The sequence below is a fragment of the Leopardus geoffroyi genome, chromosome A1 (genome assembly GCF_018350155.1).
Source record: "Leopardus geoffroyi isolate Oge1 chromosome A1, O.geoffroyi_Oge1_pat1.0, whole genome shotgun sequence".
In the NCBI taxonomy this organism is placed as follows: Eukaryota; Metazoa; Chordata; class Mammalia; order Carnivora; family Felidae; genus Leopardus; species Leopardus geoffroyi.
In genome coordinates this window covers 208,895,461-208,918,334 of record NC_059326.1, presented here as the reverse complement: position 1 = coordinate 208,918,334, position 22,874 = coordinate 208,895,461, and the positions used below count along the sequence as shown (strand labels likewise).

Sequence of the window (22,874 nt, the reverse complement as noted above, 5' to 3'; positions counted from 1 at the left end):
TCATCATCATTGGCACATGTAGCAGATAACTGAGGCCACTCTACTAAGACTTACGAATTTTCCCGCTGAACATTAATTAATTGCTGAAAGTAGAAAAAGCTAGAAGGCAACTATCTCTTTGCCAGGGAAATTCTGACAGGAGAAAAGCAGACCTGAAAGGAAATGGTGCTAAAAATACCACCAAGATGTGAAGGACAGACTGACAGCCAGAGTCTTCAGAATGAGACGGTGCAAAGCTGGAGAAGGTGAAAATAACATTTGGTCCGTGATCACTCCCGGAATGATAATGATCTGCTTGTATGTGTCTACAGGGTGGTGCACACAGGAAATGAGATGGTTGGGCAGAGTTCTTCAGATTAATCTGCCAGAAAGATTAAGGGGGACAGGGAGGGGAGAAAAGATGATTGATTGCAATTCCTAAATAGATTTTTTTTTTTTTGGGTAGACTTTACATGCCATTTCAAACTCTGGGCCTGCTCATGAAAATCAAGGGAAGATGTACTTGTTTGAACTATTTTTAAATGTTTACTTTGTTTTTAATATCAACTGAATGACATGGATTATTTAAAATGCACACTACCCAAGGATCTAAAGAAACTCCTATGAAATCGTATGGTGTCTGGTGGAAGAATACAATGTGTTTCTTCTGACATTTTATTCCATTTCTCTCAAAGGACCAGAATTTAAGTAGAATTGAGTTTAAGACTATATTCCTGAGATTCGTGAGTTCGAGCCCCACATCAGGCTCTGTGCTGACAGCTCAGAGCCTAGAGCCTGCTTCAGATTCTGTGTCCCCCTCTCTCTCTGCCCCACCTCTGCTTGTGCTCTCTGTCTTTCAAAAATGAATAAACATTAAAAAAAAGACTATATTCCTGAGAGATACTGCAAGATCCAGGAAAGTCAAGCATGTAAAACAGTTTCTGAATTATTAAAAATGGTCATGAAATCATCTTAAGATCCTGACCCTGCAAAACCTTACCCTTTCTGTTTGGATATCCAGTTTTCTTAAAATGATTTGTTCTGAGCTTGTATTTGTAGTCAGTCCTCTAAACTTAGTGCTAGAATGGGGTTTCTGCATATGTAGGTTTCTGCTTTTTTGGATTGCCGTGAATCACTGTGCTCCTGGCCGATTCTTCTACTGAGAGCCCTCATGAGAACACGTGGGTTTCTTAGCAGGCCTTGCTCCACTGGAAAGGCAGTGTTCAGGTGCTATATTAGTCGATGTTCTCCAGAGAAAAAAAACAATAGGATATATATATCCTACTGATGCGTGTGTGTGTGTGTGTGTGTATAGAGAGAGACAAATTTATTAAGGAATTGGCTTGTGAGATTATGGTGGCTGGTAAGTCTGAAATCTGTAGTGCAGGCCAGCAGGCTGGAAACTCGAGCAGGGTTTTTATGTTGCAGTTCTGAGACCAAATTCCTTCTTCTTCAAGGAACCTCAGTCTTTGTTGTAAAGTCTAAGCCCTTCAATAGATTGGATGAGGTCCACCCACATTATAGAGGGCAATCTGCTTTACTTAGAGTCTACGGATTATAAATACTAATTACATCTTAAAAATACCTCCACAGCAACATCTGAACTAGCGTTTGACTAAACCATTGGGCATCATAGCTCCAGTGACACACAAAGTCAGCCATCACAGATGTCTAGAACCCATGGGTCTCGGGGATCATGTCCAGAGCAGAAGGCTGACAGGGCTTGTCTTAGAACTAAAGTCAAACCCATGTTGTGTGGTTGTGGGAACCCACCCTGCTTGTAATCTCGAGCCTAAATAATATAAACTGTATTTCATGGTGGATCAACCTAGGGAGTCCACAGGGCCCGGCCTGAAAGTGGGGGAGGTGGAACATATGAGGTGGCAGTTTTATGTGCCTGAATCACAGAATATTAAGGTGAGGGTCCTCAGAAACAGAACCTCTGGTAGCCCCTTTGGCATCTTTGATTAAATTAGAAAAAGGTCCCTCTTCCTTTGAGTAGCTACAGCCCCTAGTGAAAATGTATAACCTGGTGAGCATTGGTTGTCATCCTTCACTGGACACTTGAGCCAGGTGTTCTTGTTCAGTGAACAACCCCCCTGACCATATGCGTTGGCCTTGCTCAGGGAGAACGAAGTCTCATTGGATAGGTAAGAAATTAACCCCAGATCCTAGTGAACTTGCCAAAGGGTATGTCTCAGGTAATCTTGTATTTAGAACTTTAGACTCTAAAACTAGAGCCTGAGTGTCTTGATGACATATACCTTATTCTTTGGGCAAGGGAGCCCAGAGAAGTGTGGACAGGGGAAAACCCTCCTCTTCAAAAGTTTCCTTCCCCACCTATCAGCTCACCAATTTCGGAATACCTAATTTGATGATAAAATTAAAATGCCCTCTGAGAGTATTGCCTCATTCATGTTAGCATAAATGGCTTTACTCAGGTGGTGAAAATAATTCTTTACATCTAAAAAGCACCTAACAATTTTCAAATACATACAGTATTTTTTCCCCAAGACCATAAGGATTTCATGGCTGTTGATGACTCCCTTGAGGAAATTCAAAATTAATGACTTTAAGAAGCACGAAACATTTTTTTTCTAGGCATACTTTTTATTGAAATATAACACATAAAAGTACACAGATCATAAGTGCACAACTCAATGAATTTTTACAAACTGAATACATCTATATAACCTCTTCCCAGATCAAGAAATAGAATGTTAGCTATACCCCAGAAATCCTTTTTCTCTAAAAATGATTCTAGATTCTTCCTAAAGACCCAGAGAGTTTCAAAAAGATAACTCCAACATAAGGCTTTGAGGTGAGGATGAGGAATTCTTGCTAGATCTGTCAGTCAGACCAGGGTTAGGTTAATCCTGTGCTTGACAAGTGAAGAATGAATGAGAACGGTATTAAATAATTCCTGGCCTTTATTTCTTTTAAACCTTCTCTGAACCTTAAAAGTGTTTATCTACCCAATGATTTTGTTTTTTTAGAATCTATCAGAGAGTTTTTTGTAGAAGTTGAGAAATGGGATTCAGCCTAAACATCCAGCAATGAGGGTAAATCAATTTTTCATAGACTGAAAAATGGAGTATTATGCAATGATTACACAAATCAGAATCTTGGCTTAAGTGCTCATGATACAGTGAGAAATGAGCAAGACATGATACAAGAATTGTGCATGTATTAGACAATAATCTCAATTTTTGCTAAAAATGTCTGAAAAAGTGGGAAGATGGAGTAGGAGGAGCCTAAGCTCACTGCATCCCATGGATACAACTTGATAACACCCACATCAGTGTGAATAACCCATAAAATGACCTGAAGACTGGTAAAACAGACTCTCCGCAGCTAAAAGTACACAGGAGGCTACATCAAAGAGGGTAGGAAGGGTAGAGATGCAGTTGAAAGCTAAATGACCCTGCAGACTATCCACAGGAGGGAAGGATGCCCTGGACACAGAGGGTAGAGAAACAGACTCTCATACCAGGGAGCATGCACGAGGAAGACAAATCCCTATAACATTTGGTTTGGAAAACTTAACATCTTTGGAACTTTAAAAATCAGTGGGCTCAGCTCTGGAAGAGCTAGGAGAGCAAGAAGAAACTGAGTCTCTACCCTTAAAGACCTTAAAGAGCACAACAAACAGCCTCTTGGAGATACAGCATAGAAACAGCAGTTTGAAAAATGCCTGGGGAAGATTTATTTACTGATCACAGAGCTGTGCTGAAGGGGCAAGGATTATTAGGAGACTTAGCCAGGAACAAAGAACTGGCAGGTGCCATTTCCTTCCCCCACACCCCAGCCTAGATACATGGACACCTATGGGAGCCAGCACAGTACAACACACTCCATCTAACTTCCTAACAGTGCACCCTGTCCCTGCATTCTGTAGACATGCCCCCTCCAGCTAGGCCTTGGTTTCAGGTTCCCTCCCACAGCAGACCCATGCAAATGTTGCTAATAGTATGCGCCCTGCCCCTGCATTCTCCTGCGGATCTGCCCCCTCCAATACGCCTTTGGCCAGAGCCCGTCCAAGGCAGTGCCACAAGTCTAGTGGTGTACAAGCAGCCCTGAAGGGACAGCACCACTCCAAAGTGACTTCTGACCCAGGGAGAGGGGAAGATAACCACACACACTGTCAGACTGTAGCCCCAGCAGTGGGCTGGGAATAGACATCTGGTCTGACTGCAGGCCCTGCCCATCAACAGAACTCAGGGGACAACACAGGGGAAGTGCCCTGCAGTTGGGTGCTACTGCATCTCTGGAAAATGCCTGGTATGACTCCACTCAGGCCTAAGGCAGCCCCAGAGTAGCCCACTAACAACACAAGGACTGAACCCTGTCCATAACAGGCAAACTGGATTGAAGCAGCTCAGCCGCAATTACAGGTCAATGCAACACACATCGGGACACTCTTGAAGTGCCAGGTCCTAGTGAAGAGGGGACATTGCACTGTAAGGCACTATGGGCCACTTCTTCACATGGCCACTACTTGCAACACAGGAGACTTAGCTGACTTTCTTAACATAGAAATATTCACAGAGTTAGACAAAATGAGAAGTCAGAGGAGTATGTCCTAAATGAAAGAACAGGACAAAATAATAGCAAGAAAGCTTAAGTGAAATGGAGATAATAAGCCTGACAGAAAATTTAAAGTAATAGTCATAAAGATGGGGTGCCAGGATGGCTCCGTCAGTTGAATGTCGGACTCTTGATTTTGGTTTGGGTCATGATCCCAGGGTCATGGTATTAATCCCTGCTTAAGGCTTTCTCTCTCCCTCTGTCCCTCTCCCCCACTCACACACACTCTCCCTTAAAAAAAAGTGGGGGTGGGGCACCTGTGTGGCTTAGTCAGTTAAACGTCCAACTTCAGCTCAGGTCATGATCTGATGGTTCATGAGTTCAAGCTCCATGTTGGGTTCTGTGCTGACAACTCAGAGCCTGGAGCCTGCTTCAGATTCTGTCTTCCTCTCTCTCTGCCCTCCCCCCACTCTCACTCTGTCTTTCTCTCTCTCAAAAATAAACATTAATTTTTTTTTTAAAGGTAATGGTCATAAAGATACTTGCTGGACTTGAGAAAAGAGTGGAGGACCTCAGTGAGACCATTAACAGAGACAGAAAGCATAAAAAAGAACCAATAAGAGATGAAGAAATCAATAAATAAAATTAAAAAGATAGAATGAATAGTAGACTAGAGGTAGCAGAAGAATGGATCAGTGACCTGATAGAGTAATGGAAAACAATCAAGCTGAACAAGAGAGAGAGTAAATAAAAAATGAAAATAAACTTAGGGAACTCAGTGACACCATCAAGTATAATAACATTCACATTAAAGGATTCCAGAAGGAGAAAAGAGAGGAAAGGGGGCAGAAAATCTATTTGAAGAAATAATAGCTGAAAACTTTCTGAATTGAAGGAAGGAAATAAAAATCTAGATCCAGAAGTCACAGAGAATTCCCACAAAATCAACCCAAGGAGGTCCACACCAGGACACACAGTAATTATAATGCAATGAGTAGTGATAAAGAGAATTTTAAAAGCAGGAAGAGAAAAGAAAACTGTTAGATACAAGGGAAACTCCATAAGGCCTATCAGCTTTTCAGCAGGAATTTTGCAGGCCAAAGGAAGTGACGTGGCATTTCTTTCAAAGTGCTAAAAGAAAAAACTTGCAACCAAGAATACTCAATCTGTCAAGGCTATCATTAAGAATAGAAGGAGAGGGGCGCCTGGGTGGCGCAGTCGGTTAAGCGTCCGACTTCAGCCAGGTCACGATCTCGCGGTCCGTGAGTTCGAGCCCCGCGTCGGGCTCTGGGCTGATGGCTCAGAGCCTGGAGCCTGTTTCTGATTCTGTGTCTCCCTCTCTCTCTGCCCCTCCCCCGTTCATGCTCTGTCTCTCTCTGTCTCAAAAATGAATAAAAACATTAAAAAAAAAAATTTAAGAATAGAAGGAGAGAGAAAGATTTCAGCCCTCCGAGATATGTTGAAGTGGACTCTTTGAGAGGAAAGACCATAAGTAGGAGTAAAAAAAAAGTCTGAAGCACAAAAGTAGTAAAATTAAGTACATCTATAAAAACCAGTCCAGGGATTCACAAAATAAAAGGATGTGAAGTATGACACCATATACCTAAAACATGGTAGGAAGAGAGGAGTAAAGAATGGGTTCAAACTTAAGTAAACATCAACTTAATATAGATTGCTATATGTATAAGATGTTATATACAAACCTAATGGTAACACAAATCAAAAACTTGTAATAGATATGCAAAAAAATAAAGAGAAAGGAATCCAAGTATTTCACTAAAGAAAGCTAGCAAACCAAGAAAGCAAGAGAAGAAAGGAACAGAGAAGAACTACAAAAATAACTATACAGCAAGTAACAAAATGGCAATAAGTACATACCTATCAATAATTACTTTGAATGTTAATGGACTAAATGCTCCAGTCAAAAGACATAGTGTGACGGAATGGATAAAAAAGCAAGACATCTATATGCTGCCTATAAAAGACTTACTTCAGACCTAAAAACACTTGCGGATTGAAAGTAAAGGGATGAAAAAGCATTTATCATACAAATGAAAGTGAAAGAAAAGGTGGCAATACTTATGTCAGACAAAATAGACTTTAAAACAAAGACTGTAACAAGAGACAAGGACACTATATAATCATAAAGGGACCAATCCAACAAGAAGATATAACAGTTGTAATATCTATGTAATATTTATGCACCCAACATGAGAGCACCCAAATATATAAAGCAGCTAATAGCAAACATAAAGGAAGTAATCAGTAGTAATACAATAATAGTAGGAGACTTTATTTTATTTATGTATGCATGTATGTATTTACTGAATTAAGAAAAATCCAAATTGAGTTTTATTTTAATTAAGAAACCAAGGCTTTTTCAGTGAAAAACATTCAAGCAATAAGGTAAAAAGTACTCATCTGCCCCAACCTCCCTACTTCCTCAGTCCTAACCATTTCTGTGTTGCTGTTAACAGAATAGTAGGAGACTTTAACACTGCATTAGATTAGTGGATTGATTATCCAAACAAAATCAACAAACAGTGGCTTTGCATGACAAATTGGACTGGATGGATGTAACAGATATATGTTCAGATCATTCCATCCTAATGGAGAATACACATTCTTTCCAAGTGTACATGGAACATTCTCCAGAATAGATCACATATTAGGCCACGAAAAAAATGTATTAATTCAAAGAGACATCATACCATGCGTGTTTTCCAGCCACAATGCTATGAATGCTGAAATCAACCACAGGGAAAAAAATCTGAAAAGAATACAAATATATGGAAGTTAAATAACATGCTTGTAAACAGTGAAAGGGTCAAACAAGAAATCAAAGAGGAAATCAACAAATACAGGGAGACAAATGAAAATGAATACATACTGGTCCCAAATCTTTGGGATGCAGCAAAAGCTGTTCTAAGAGAAAGCTTACAGCAGTTCAGATCTACCTCCAGAAGCAAGAAAAAATTCAAATAAACAACCTAACCTTACACCTAACAGAGCTAGAAAAAGGACAAACAAAACCCCCAATCAGTAGAAGGAAAAAAAAGAATAAATATTACAGCAGAAATAAACAAAACAAACAGTAGAGCAGATCAATGAGACCAGGGGCTGTTTCTTTGAAAAGTTCAATAACACTGATAAACCTTAAGCCAGACTCATTAAAAAAAAAAAAAAAAAAGAAAAAAAAAGAAAAAAAAAGAGGACTCAAAATCAGAAATGAAAGAAGAGAGATACTGATATCATAGAAATAGAAAGGATTATAAGAGAATATCATGAAAAATTATATGCCAACAAATTGGACAACTTAGAAGAAATGCAATAATTCTTAGAAACACATAACCTCTCAAAATTGAATCAGGAAGAAATAGAAAATTTGAACAGACTGATCACCAGCAATGAAATTGAATCAGTTATCAAAAATCTCCCCAAAAACAGAAGTCTACAACCAGATGGCTTCACAGGTGATTCTACCAAACATTTAAAGAAGAGCTAATACGGGGCACCTGGGTGGCGCAGTCAGTTAAGCGTCCGACTTCAGCCAGGTCACGATCTCGCGGTCTGTGAGTTCGAGCCCCGCGTCAGGCTCTGGGCTGATGGCTCAGAGCCTGGAGCCTGTTTCCGATTCTGTGTCTCCCTCTCTCTCTGCCCCTCCCCCGTTCATGCTCTGTCTCTCTGTCCCAAAAATAAATAAACGTTGAAAAAAAAAAATTTAAAAATAAATAAATAAATAAATAAACGTTGAAAAAAAATTAAAAAAAAAAAAAAAAAGAAGAAGAGCTAATACCTATTCCTCTCAAACTATTTCAAAAAATAGAAGAGGAAAGAGGATATAAAACTTCCAAATTCATTCTATGTGGCCAGCATTACCCTGATACCAAAATCAGATAAAGACAATACAAAAAAAAAAAAAAAAAGGAACCACAGGCTAATGTCTCTGATGAACATATATGCAAAAATTGTCAACATTATATTAGCAAACTGAATCTAACAATACATTAAAAAAATCATTGACCATGATCAAGTAGGATTTATTCCTGGGATACAAGGTTGGTTTAAAATTTGCAAATCAGTCAGTGTGATACATCATATCAAAAGTTAAAAACCATATGATCATTTCAATAGATGCAAAAAAGCATTTGACAAAGTACAACATCATGATAAAAACCATTAAAGTAGATTTAGAGGGAACATACCTTAACATAATAAAGGCTATATATGAAAAACCCTAGGGTCATACTCCATGTTGAAAAACTGAGAGCTTTTCCCCTAAGATCAGGAACAAGACAAGGATGTCTACTCTCACCACTTTAATTCAACATAGTACTGAAAGACCTAGCTACAGCAATCAGACAAGAAAAAGAAATAATAAGTATCCTAATTGGTAAGGAAGAAGTAAAACTTTCACTATTGGCAGATGACATACTATATATAGAATATATATAATATATGTATATAAATATATGCTATATATACTATAGCCAATATAATATATATACTATATATAGAATATATAGACTACACCAAAGGCTAGTAGAACTGATAAATTAACTTAGTAAGGTTGCAGGTTACAAGGTCAATATACAGAAATCTGTTGTGTTTCTATATACTAATAATTAAGCAGCAGAAAGAGTAATTAAGAAAACATTCCCATTGATAAGTGAACCAAAATAACGAAAAATACCTAGGAAAAAACTTAACTGAGGAGGTGAAAGACCTGTACTCTGAAAACTGTAAAACACTGATGAAAATAATTGAAGGCAAGACAAATGGTAAGATGTTCCATGCTGGTTTATTGGAAGAACAAATATTGTTAAAATGTCTGTACTACTCAAAACCTACAGATTTAATGCAATCACTATCAAAATATCAATAGTATTCTTCACAGAACTAGAACAAATAATCCTACAATTTTTATGGATCCACACAAGATCTAGGACATCCAAAACAATCTTGAAAAAGAAGAACAAAACGGGGCGCTTGGATGGCTCAGCGGGTTAAGTATATGACTTCAGCTCAGGTCATGATCTCATGGTTCATGTGTTTGAGCCCTGCATCCGGCTCTGTGCTGACAGCTCAGAGCCTGGAGCCTGCTTCAGATTCTGTGTCTTCCTCTCTCTGTGTCCCTCCCCTGCTCATGCTCTGTGTCTCACTCTCTCAAAAATAAATAAACATTAAAAAAATTTAAAAAATAGCAAAACTGGAAGTATCACAATCCCAGATATAAGGAGATACTACCAAGCTCTAGTAGTCAAAACAGTATGGTACTGGCACACACACAAAAAGACACGTAGATCAATGGAACAGAATACAGAGCCCCAAAAAGAACCCATGGAAAAAAAAATATATGGTCAATTAATCTTTGACCAAGGAGGCAGGAATATGCAATGAGAAAAAGGCCATCTCTTCAACAAATGGTGTTGGGAAAACTGGACAGCTACACGCAAAAGAATGAAACTAGACCACTTGCTCACACCATACACAAAAGTAAACTCAAAATGGATTAAGGACCCAAATGTGAGGCCTGAAACCATAAAAATCTTAGAAGAGAGCACAGGCAGTCATGTCTCTGACATTGGTCATAGCAACACTTTTCTAGCTATGTCTCCTGAGGCAAGGGAAACAAAAGCAAAAATAAACTACTGGGACTACATCAAAAGAAAGACCTCTGCACAGCAAAGGAAACCATCCAGAAAAGTAAAGGACAACCTACCGAATAGGAGGAGATATTTGCAAATTACTTATCTGATAAAGGGTTAGTATCCAAAACATGTACAACACCCAAAACCCAATAATCCAATTAAAAAGGGGCAGAAGACATGAATAGACAGTCCTCCAAAGGGACATCCAGATGACCAACAGACACATGAAAAGATGCTCAACATCACTTGTCATCAGGGAAATGCAAATTAAAACAACAACGAGGTATCACCTCACACCTGTCAGAATGGCTAAAGTCAAAAACACAAGAAACAACGGTGTTGGTAACGATGTGGATTAAAAAAGGAACCCTCGTACACCATTGGTGGGAATGCGGTCTGGTGGTGCAGCCACTGTGGAAAACGGTATGGAAGTTCCTCAAACAATTAAAAATAGAATTGCCGTATGATCCAGGAATTCCACTAGTGGGTATTTACCCAAAGAATCCAAAAACACCAGCTCAAAAGATATATCCATCCCTATGTTTACTGCAGCATTATATACTGCAGCATTATATACCATAGCCAAACTATGGAAGCAACCCAAGTGTCCATTGGTAGATGAATGGATGAAGAAGATGTGGTGTATATATATCAACACAGACATACACACAAGAGAATACTCAACCATAAGGAACACATCTTGCCATTTGCAACAACATGGATGGTTCTGGAGAATACAATGCTAAATGAAATAAATCAGAGAAAGACAAATGCCATACATTTAACTTGTGTGGAATTTAAGAAACAAAACAAATGAACAAAGAAAAAAAGAGGCAAACCAAAAAACAGACTTTTAACTATAGAAAAGAAACTGGGGGTTGCCAGAAGAGAGGTGGGTGGGGGATGAATGAAATACGTGAAAGGGATTAAGAGTACACTTATCTTGATGAGCACTGAGTAATGTATAGAATTGTAGGCTCACTATATTGTACACCTGAAACTAATATAACACTCTGTTAACCAAACTGGAATTTAAGCAAATAAGGTATGAACATTTTGATGAAAAAAAAAAAGGCCTGAAAAATTGGTAGGAAGTACATGAAAACACATATAATAGTCCCTACATATAGAATTGTAGTCAATTTTAATTTTATTTTCATGATTTTTTATTTACTTTTTAAATTTTAAAACTTTCAAATGAATGTTTTAGTAATACAATAAAGTATTTAGAACGTATTTATAAAACCATTTATCTGTGTGGTAACTCCGTAAATAACTTTATTTTTGTGAAAAATAAAAGTAAAATATGCTATTTTTCTCATCAGATTAGACACGGCAATAATTCCTATTTTCATATTCTGTAACCTTGACTGACACTTGCAGCTTTACTGAAATTACATGCCCAGCTTTTCTGGATATAATACAGACCTTTTGAAAACTGGGACTGTAAATGACCCAGAGCTAAACCAATGGCAAACATTCTTGTTATTTCTGCCAATCTGAAAGACCATTGGAATTTTTAAGAAAATATATGCTTATCTGCAATGTGAGTTTTAAAGTATGTGGGCCTTTATTTTCTAATTATTCAAAGATTGATCATTCTACAGCATATGGTCATTCTCAATCAGAACACTTCATTCCTTATTTCTGTTAATTGGAAGGAAGGATTTTAGTGTTTCCGTTGCACTTGAAACCTCACACCCGGTATAAAAGTAGTGGACATTTAGGCATATTTTTTCAGTTGTTCAAGTGTCTAAACTGAGTTTTACAACTTTGCAACCTTGAGAAAGTGAACAAACATTTTTGTGCCTTGGTTTGCCTCAAGGAAATGAAGCCTGGAGACCTGCCAAATTTTTTTTTTTTTTTTAAGTAGTCTTAGCCCAACACAGGGCTTGAACTCATGACCCTGAGATCAAGACCTGAGCTAAGATCAAATGTCGGATGCTTAACCGACTGAGCCACCCAAGCACTCCAAGACGTGCAGATTTTGAAGAGCTGAACTGAATTGCAAGAATGTGGATATGTGAGGCCTGTAGTGTGGAGCACTGCTCTGGGAGTCCATGTTTGGACTGGAGGGGAAGAGGTTTCCAAACAGAGCAGAAAATGCTTGCGTTATGGTGGAGGGGGCATGGGAAGTGAGATTGTTTCTTATAATTGTAGAATGCTAGGGCTCCAAGAATCCTTAGTGATCATCCTACCCAATAAAGTCCTTTGGGGAAACCGAGTACAAGACAACTTAGGGACTCAGGTAGGGGAGGGATCTAGTTAGCAAGAGAGGCAAGATTTAGGCCAGGGCTTCGATTGCCTGCCCCTGTGTTCTTTCTCCTTTCCATCATCTTGTGCCAGGTAACTGTCCAAATTGAGTGACTCTTTAGAGGTACAAGCGGGAAAAGAGCTTCTGTTCCCAAACCAGATCATATGTCAGGTGGCACAGCCTTTTCTTAAAAGCTGCAGCCCCAGTGCTGCCATTTTCAAGAAGCCAGTGTCACTTGTTTACATCCTGGTTTCCTTGACCAGTCCCGTGGCTTTATTACATGGCTGAACAGTAGGGGAGACTGGTTGTTGAGAAATATAAAGTTTGAGAGCTATTTTATGGTTTGGGTTTGACCAGAAGAAGACTCTCAAACAAAGATTTGAAGGCAAGTAGTTTATTTGGGAGGCGATCTCAGGAAACACTAGTAGGGAAATGAGGAAGTGAGCCAAGGAAGGGAAGGAAGCCAGTAAATGCTGTGTTATTAAACCAATTACTACTGTGGGCAACTAGAGCTCAGTTCTGCTGGGGACCTTGGGAAACTGTGTAGAACACACCTTAGAGAGGCTTTCTTACCTCAGCACTGTTGGCATTTTGAGCCGGGTCATTTTGTTTTGTTTTGTGTAGGGGGATGTCCTGTATGTTGTTACATATTTAGGAGTCTCTGGCCTCTACCCACTGGGTGCAAGTTTCATTCCCCCCCCCCCCCAAGTTGTAACAACCCAAAAGGACTGCAGACATTGCCAAATGTTCTCTGGAGATACAATCTCCCAGGGTTAAGAATCACTTCCTACTAGTTATCCCACTCAAGGGATAAGGGCACTGGGATATATGTATCACCTGACTATCCATTGACGTTGGTAGAAGGCTATTTCTAGGGACATTAACTACTCCCTGAAATTCATTGGCCAAGCATGCCATCTTTGTCAGAAGGAAAATTCTATAGGTAGGGGTTTCAGGGTAAATAGCTCTTGCCGTTTATAGGTAAGTTTTAAGGGTATATGGGTGGCACACAGACAACACCTACTATATGTGGTCATCTAGGGATCTGCATCATCATTCATTCATGTAGTCTTCATTTCTTCATTCTACAGATGCATATCAAGGATCTATTATGTGCCAGGCATCAGGCAGGACACAGGAGATTCAACAGTCAATGATGAGCAAAAAATGGATACGGTTCCTGTCTTTACGTCAATAGAAGGAATAATCTAGAAAAGCAATGAGCATTAATCAGATAATATAAATGAATGTTTTAACTTGCAACTGTGATAAGTGCTAAGGTACACCGCATGGAAATAAATCATAAACCTGTGGCTCTTCCTCCAACACTCTACCTTTAGGACCTTTGCACTGTTGTTCCTTCTACCTGGAACTTTTTTCTTCCACTTCATTGGTGGCTCTGGTGAGTGTCTCTTCTTTAGATAGGTATTCTCTGGCCACTTTATCTGAAATTGTGCATATCCCATCCTTTTGGCCTTTACCCTGTTTATTTGTTCATTACACCTATCATACCTGATGGGGTTTATATTTATTGCTTATTGTGCTTCCCTGCCACATTGTTTTCTTACCTTTATGGTACAGATGCCTGGCACTTAGAAGGCCCTCAAAATATATTTGTTGTATGAATAATCTAAAGAGATTGATTTGGTGAAGGAGGTCAAGGAACACGTTCTGAAGGCAATGACAATAATCCACAATCAAAAGATTGTCCTCTACCTGGATGAAGAGGGTAGAGAAGAGCATTACAAATGTTGGGCACAACATGCAGAATGGCTCTGTGGATGGAAGAAGCATATAATCCCAAAGAACTAAAAGAAGGCCAGTGTGCCTGGAACAGAGAGAATACAGAACTCTTAGAATGGTAATCTTTAGAGTAAAAGCAATGGGAAGCCATTGATGGGTTTTCAACAATGGAAAGTTGTGCATGGGAAAGTTGAAGAAGGGTTGGGCAAATGCAACCAGTTTTCTGTTTTTAAAAGAGCATTCTAGCTTTAGCATCTAGAACACTGAAGAAAAGCAAGAGCAGACACCATCATGGTGATGTGTTTCATCCTCAGAGCGCTACATCTGGTTGAATTTGCATGTACATGAAAAATTTCAGATCCTGTGTCAGGGACTTATGTGCATATGTTCTTGAATTTCTCAGGTTGGAAAAAGCATTCTTCTCCCCAGAGAGCTTCCAGAGAGCTTTTCTGCCCTGTGTTCCTCACTGATGTGTGTATCTTCAGAGTTTCTGTAGATTTGGTTGAAGAATGAGGTGCTGTGGTTGCTTCCCCTTTATTGGACTATTTATCTTCTGGGGTCCTAACTCCTTAACTAAGCTGGGTGAAACCAAGACTTATCCACAGTTCTTGTGGAAGACTGTTTTATTGTTCACAAACACTTGATGATTTTTCCACGGAAGGACAATCCATCCCATGGAAATAAATTTGGCATGGCCGGTGACTTGCCCATGAAATGTGGGCAGAAAAGATGTGTGTTACTTCTGAGACAGAAATTTTCAGAGCCAGAGCATGGTCGTGTGTGCTTCCTTTTGCCTTCGTAGGCACACTGTCGATGTTTGTTGAAAAAATACTAATGAAAGAGAAAACTCCCAGTTTAGGAGATGGGATAGCTAATTCGTATTCCTGGATTTTCCACTGACTGGCTGTGGAATAATTATTTTGCTATTCTAGTGGCTGCACGTGTTTCTTAAGGTTCCTTTTATTTCTAAGACTCTTTACAGATACTGTAGGAGTAAATGATGATTTTTTGATGCTTATTAGAAATATTGTCCCTGGTGGCTAATGAGAGATAAAACTTGGGTGGGGCAAGGGGAACACTGATAGGCAAGGTATTTTGAGGTTTCAAAAAATTTGTTCTTCAGGGTGGTGTGCCTGTATACACCATGTTTTCTCTGGAAGCTGCATTCCAGCATACTTTTTTAGGCTGTCCCCACCTCAGCTAAGAGGAAGGGCCAGGGAGTATTGATTCTCCGAGGAGCCTCAGGACTCTTTGGAGACCAGGAAATGAGGGGACTGTTGCTACAAATTGCCCTCAAAATTTACTGTTAATAGTTCTTTGTAGGCACCAGTTTGGTGACCTCGTCCCTGGAGGCACCTCCTCAGGGCAATAGGATGACAGGCCCGGGATGTGTTTGAGGTTTGTTCGGGACCATCCTGTACCCGCCGAGGCAGACCTTTCCTCAGCCCCTAACCTACGGTGTCTCCAACCAGGGTCTCTGAGACACAGGGTGCCATCCTGCAGCCCTGCTGATACTTCGGCGGCCTGGGTCTGTCACCGGAAGGGTCTTCTGCGCAGAACAGGAAGTGAACGGTGCACTTTACTCAGCGGGCTAAGACTGAGCTGAGTGAGACCGCAGGACTGCGATGGAGTGAAAGGGACCCGCACGCTCGGCAGGGGACCCCAGTGCCCCATCTGCGTTGCAGCTTCCTCCTGTGCTCCTTGCAGGTGTCGTCAGCTTCCACCGACAGCCAGCTCTGGACCCCGCTGCCCCGCCGCCTTCCTTCGCTGGCCGTCACCTAAAACGAGCCTCTGATCTCAGGTCAGGAACTCCTGAGTGTTTAATCTCTCTGCTGTTCACGGCTAGCTGGGTGGCCTCCGAAATAGAATTTAATGTCTCTGTGTTCTGATGCCCTCGATTGTGTTGGAACCCAGTCACCTCGCAGTGACATTTCACAACCTATGAAAAATGGTGCCATTCAAATGTTTAATCTTTACCTAAATACGGAGAATATATGGAGAGGTTTCTTGCTTGAAGATGCTCTTGTGAACCTAGGGTCACAGTTTATCTTCTCAACTACGGCAGGAATTATAACCATGGAAAATCATACCTCCAAAAAAGGAAAGTTTTCTCCCTTTCTAAAAATGAAAAGTTGTGAAGCTTGCATTTGTGATTTTTCTCCAATTGCTCAGAGTCAAATATAAAACTTAATTGGCAATTATGTTAACTCTTATTGTTAAGCATATTTTCATTTTCCTTTTTTACCATTTGGTTCTAATTTTCTATTTTATTAACCTTATTGATTTGACAGGGTGTAAGTAAATTAAAAAACTAAATTAGTTCATGCATAGCCTGAAGGGACCTTATACATTGTTAAATGCAACTATGAAGTTTACTCATTAAGCAGTTAAGATATGGAGAGAAGGAACTAGAACTAGTGCCCTCAGCTTGTTAGTTACAGAGCTGACCTGGAGAGCAGGTCTTCTGATTCTTAGATAATTATTCCCTCCCTCCCTACCCCCCCCCCCCCCCCCATTTCATGATGACTGTTCTTAGAAAGTGGAATTTGCCTATGACAACAGGAACAAAGCAAAACAATAGTGTTTGAGTTTCAGGAACAGGAATTTTTATTTTTTATTTTTATTTTTAAATCCAGGCTACTTTATACATAGAGTGTTGTATTGTATTAGTTTCAGGTGTACAATATAGTGAGTCAACAATTCTGTACATTATTCAGTGCTCATCATTATAAGTATACTCTTAATCCCCTTCACCTATTTGATTCATCCCCCAACCTTCCTCTGGCAACCACCAGTTTGTTCTTTATATTTAAGATTTAAGAGTCTGTTTTTTTTTTGTTTTTCTCTTTGTTTCTTAAATTCCTCATGAGTGAAATGGCATGACATTTGTCTTTCTATGACTGACTTCTCATTTAGCATTATACTCTCTAGATCTGTCCATGCTGTTGCAAATGGCATATTTCCCCCCTTTTTATGGTTGAGTATTCCATTGTGTGTGTGTGTGTGTGTGTGTGTGTGTGTGTGTGTGTATTTGGGTTGCTTCCATAATTTGGCTATGGTATATAATGATACAGTAAACATAGGGATGGATATATCTTTTGAGCTGGTGTTTTTGGATTCTTTGGGTAAATACCCACTAGTGGAATTCCTGGATCATACGGCAATTCTATTTTTAATTGTTTGAGGAACTTCCATACCGTTTTCCACAGTGGCTGCACCACCAGACCGCATTCCCACCAATGGTGTACGAGGGTTCCTTTTTTAATCCACATCGTTACCAACACCGTTGTTTCTTGTGTTTTTGACTTTAGCCATTCTGACAGGTGTGAGGTGATACCTCGTTGTTGTTTTAATTTGCATTTCCCTGATGACAAGTGATGTTGAGCATCTTTTCATGTGTCTGTTGGTCATCTGGATGTCCCTTTGGAGGACTGTCTATTCATGTCTTCTGCCCCTTTTTAATTGGATTATTGGGTTTTGAGTGTTGTACATGTTTTGGATACTAACCCTTTATCAGATAAGTAATTTGCAAATATCTCCTCCTATTCGGTAGGTTGTCCTTTACTTTTCTGGATGGTTTCCTTTGCTGTGCAGAGGTCTTTCTTTTGATGTAGCCCCAGTAGTTTATTTTTGCTTTTGTTTCCCTTGCCTCAGGAGACATAGCTAGAAAAGTGTTGCTATGACCAATGTTAGAGACATGACTGCCCGTGCTCTCTTCTAAGATTTTTATGGTTTCAGGCCTCACGTTTGGGTCCTTAATCCATTTTGAGTTTACTTTTGTGTATGGTGTGAGCAAGTGGTCCAGTTTCATTCTTTTGCGTGTAGCTGTCCAGTTTTCCCAACACCATTTGTTGAAGAGATGGTCTTTTTCTCATTGCATATCCCTGCCTCCTTTGACCATATTTTTTTCATAGGTTTATTTCTGGGCCGTCTCTCTGTTCCATTGATCTACGTGTCTTTTTGTGTGTGTGCCAGTACCATGCTGTTTTAATTACTACAGCTTGGTAGTATCTCTTTATATCTGGGATTGTGATACTTCCCAGTTTTGTTCTTTGTTTTCAACATTGCTTTGGCTATTCTGTATCTTCTGTGGATCCATACAAATTGTAGGATTATTTGTTCTAGTTCTGTGAAGAATTCTTTTGGTATTTTGATAGGATTGCATGAAATCTGTAGGTTGTTTTGAGTAGTATGGACATTTAACAATATTTGTTCTTCTAATCCATCAGCATGGAACATCTTACCATTTGTGTTGCCTTCAATTACTCTCATTGGTGTTTTATAGTTTTCAGAGTACAGGTATTTCACCTCCTCAGTTAAGTTTTTCCTAGGTATTTTTTATTTTTGGTGCAATTGTAAATGGGAATGTTTTCTTAATTTCTCTTTTTGATACTTCATTATTAGTGTAGGGAAATGTAACAGATTTCTGTATACTGGTTTTTTTTGGCTTTTTAAAAAAAGTTTTGTATTTTAGTATTTGACACACAATGTTACATTAGTTTCAGGTGTACAACTCAGTGATTTAACAAGTTTATTTATACGTTATGCTCTGTTCACCATCTGTCCTATTACATCACTATTGGAATATCATTGAGTATATTCCTTATGCTCTGCTTTATGTTCTTGTGACTTATTCCATTATTGGAGGTCTGTATCTCCCATTCCTCTACCCCAATTTTGCCTAGTCCCCCACCTCTACCCTCTGGCAACCATCAATTTGTTCTCCATATTTATTGTTCTGATTCTGCTTCTTGTTTGTTTATTCATTTTTTTGGATTTGATTTATGAGTGGAATCATGTGGTATTTATCTTTCTCAGTCTGACTTAGTTCACTTAAGGATAAGACCTTCTGGGTTCATCCATGTTGTCTCAAATGGTACAATGTCATCCTTTTTTATGACTGTGTAATGTTTCACTGTATATATTGTATATTGATTTTGTGTCTTGTGACCTTACTGAATTCATTTATCAGTTCTAGTTTTTTGGTGGAGTCTTTATGATTTTCTAAATATAGAATCATGTCATCTGCCAATAGTGAAAGTTGTACTTTCAGGAACAGGATTTTTAGAATTAAATAGTTTCTGTACATGGTATAGGGAATTCAGCTAATTTATGCTGATTAGGTCACACTTAATGGTTATTATGCTTGCAACTCTAGGTTATGTGTTCTTTTGGAGTCTTCTGGAACTAGTAGACCAGTTCTAACTGGATGAAAATTAACATTGGTTTTTCTTCATCCTGATAAAAATTAGAAGTTAATATTAGTTTAGTTGCCATAGTATATAGCTTTCACAGTAAGTATATGTTCATTAATCTATTTGAATAATTATGAAGTTCTTATTATATGCCTAGTAATAGGGGCTCAGTAAATGTACACAGCTTATGTGTATGTGTTAAACATTTTCATGGGTAATGTGTTTATGCAAACAAATATAACATTTTATATATAGATCCGTGAATGTAAAATCCATAACAGATCTATTATTATCTGTGTGTGCATATCTTTTATAGGAATTCTGTTGCCTGGCTTCCTCATGTTCCCATATTCCCTTTTCTGACTCACAGTTTTCTTCTAGTACTAGAGTAGAATAAGGGAAGCTATGCATGATGGAGCAGGTTGTGTACAGGACAGTTTCAGGCTCATTCATACCTGTACAGCCATCAGCAGCCTGCAGTTTACCATCTGCCTAATGATACCTTGTTATCCTAAACTGAAGGCACAGCTGTAGGTGAAATAAACCATCTTTTGAGCGCTGAATTTGCAAACAAATAAGTATCAAAAATAACAACTAGATCACAAAATGATCAAACTACTTGGTAATTTTTTTCTCTAATGTTGGGCAAAGTGATAAGACTGAATCGTCAAGAAGGATGCTGAACGCTCCTTACTGGTGCTGGCTCTGAGGTCTGTGATGTGGTGTGGGAATAGCCATATTGTGTTGAGATTCCTTCCGTTCTCACTGATACAGAAAAAGTTCTAAATGTATCTTAATTTCTGGGCTATAGTAAGATTACAGTATAGCAAGACTCCAAGATAATTAGCTTCTCTATCATTTGGAATATTAATTGGAGAAGACACTAAGAGTTTTGCAGATAATCCCTCTCAATGGTAATATTGTAAATATTTAAGTATGGTTAGCATACTTAAGTATGGCTAACTATATTTAAGTATGGTTAACTTTATAGTAGTACCACATATTTATATATACTCCTATCTCTAAGGAGCGCTAAGTGATTTACAAATTGTTTTTAAATCCACTTATAGCTTCTGGATTCTCTGGGAGTCAAGCTGCAGCAGGTTCTATGAATACTATTTAAAGACAAGGAATTTGAAATTCATTGAGTGGCAAATCCAGACTCATCCAGTATGTCAATGTCTAAGTTAGACGCTCCTGGCACCCATACCTTTCCTATTTTGTTGTTTTCAGTGGGGGCCTAGAGCTGTCATTCCTATTTGATGAACTGTCTTCCTTGTAGCTTGCTTTATAAACACCATCACACTATACCCTATTGCATGATGTTCAAGGCAAAATGGAATCTGTACTTTTTTAGTGTGGGATTGAGATTTCTGTGCTCACAGGAAATTTTGCCAACAATCACAAACACATTGTTCTTGGTCAGTAATCTCTTTTTAAGTATCTGGTATGTAGCAAAAAGGGTTTCAGTGGATTCTAGAATTTTACAGATGGAAGGGAGAAGATGAGATACAGTAGACAGAACACTTACCTGTGATTCAGGGATCTGGGTTCTAGTCTTCAGGAGTCTGCCCTTTGCCAGAGATCTGTGAGCTGAGCTGAAGCTCATTGAGAACCTTTCCTAGGAAATGCACTGGGTCCTTTCTTTTTAAAACAAAATTTTTTTTTAATGTTTATTTATTCTTGAGACAGAGACAGCGCGTGAACAGGGGAGGGGCAGAGAGAGAGGCAGACACAGAATATGAAACAGGCTCCAGACTCTGAGCTGTCAGCACAGAGCCAGACTTGGGGCTCGAAACCATGAACTGTGAGATCATGACCTGAGCCAAAGTTGGATGCTTAACCAACTGAGCCACCCAGGCGCCCCACACTGGGTCCTTTCTTAAACTCACCACAGTCTTTCTTCTCTGTTCAATATTAGTCAGTATTTTGGAAATTAAAAAATACAGGGGCAGACATAGTAAGAATTGCTACCATTCTTGAGGCCTTTACTCATGTGCAGTCATCATTCCCTTTCATCCTATGACCTAGATTTTAGCAGTGTGACTTTGAGCAAGTGACTCACCATTTTAGGTATCAGTTGCATCAAGTATAAAAAAGAAGTTTGACCAGATCTAGTGGTCTTTAAATTGGCTTTGTGAATCTCTAAGGATCAGGGGAGAGCTCTAGCTTCTGAGAGCATCAAGGATGAAGTTTTGTGGGCAGATTTTCTCAGACTATCAATACTTTACCTCACTTTGAGTCACAGGAGCTTTGCTTTGTATCTGTGTTACATAGTGACATTATTTGAAAAAAGCCTTTTCACACTAAAAAAGTTTAGTTTGCTTCTATCAAGATGGATTAAAAGGGATTGGATTTACCTTTCCACCTGAAATGAACAAAGATGTAATATATAAAAGAATAGTGGATACCAGCTCATACATATGAGGAAACTGAAGCCAGAGAAAGAACCAGACAAAAGCATTAGAAGGAATAGTCTCTGGTGCTCACACAGGAGACTGGAGTTCATGTAGCAGTGGGTGGAATACTCAGAAATGTCATGTTTCAGTGGTGGGAAATAATTATCCCTAAGTTAAACACTGCTCTGGTCCACCTGACAAGTCTTGCAAGCAAGAACAAAAAGGACCAAACTGTTTCCTTGTAATTGTATCCTTGAATAAAACTCAAAAATATTTATAGGAATATAAAAATATCTAACACCAAACAAAGTAAAATTCACAATGACTGGAATCCAATAAAAAATTACCAAGTATGCCAAAAAAAAAAAGCAGGAAAATATAACCCATAACAAGGCAAAAAGCAATCACACTTACTTAAAATTGACATAGGCATTGAAATTAACAGACAAGAACATTAAAAACAATTATTATAACTATAATCCAGATGTACAAAAGTAAAATAGAGATATGGAAGATATCTTAAAGAAAGCCAAATCAGCCTCTACACGTGAAAGCTATGACATCTGAGGTGACAAATACATTGGATGGGATTAATAGCATATTAGACATCACAGAAGAAAAGAATTGTGAATTTGAAGACATAGTAGAAACTGTAAAAAATGAAACACACAGGAAAAAATTTTTAAAAATAACCAGAGCATCTGTGAGCTGTGGGGTAACTTCAAGAGTATATATATATATGAAATACTACTCAGCAATAAAGAGGAGTAAATTGTTGACACATGAAATAATATGGATGAATGTCAAAATAATTATTCTGAGTGAAAACCAGAGAAAAAGGTATATGTATATGATTCTGTTTCTATAAAACTCTAGAAAATATAAATTAATCAACAGTGATAGAAATCAGATCAGTGTTTACCTGGGGATGGGAGAGTGAGGTAGGCGGGAGTAGGAAAGAGGGATTGCCAAGGGATGTCAGGAAACTTTCCAGATTGTTGGATATCTTTGCTCTCGTGATTGTGGTGTGATTTATATATTCACAGATACATGAATATATATATATATATATATATATATATATATATATATATATACACACACACACAGATATATAAATCTCTCT

The 22,874-nt window shown here is 38.7% G+C and overlaps 1 long non-coding RNA gene across 3 annotated transcripts in view; it reads left to right on the top strand.

The window, feature by feature from the left end:
* The window catches only part of LOC123577635, a 133,949-nt gene that overhangs the window by 82,695 nt on the left and 28,380 nt on the right, over positions 1 to 22,874 (top strand). For 2 of the 3 annotated variants that reach the window (XR_006701986.1, XR_006701988.1), the window contains exon 9: positions 15,627 to 15,955. This is a non-coding gene — a long non-coding RNA (uncharacterized LOC123577635). Of the gene's footprint in view, positions 1 to 125; positions 804 to 15,626; positions 15,956 to 22,874 lie in introns of those variants that run through there. The other variant, XR_006701987.1, reaches the window with a different exon arrangement.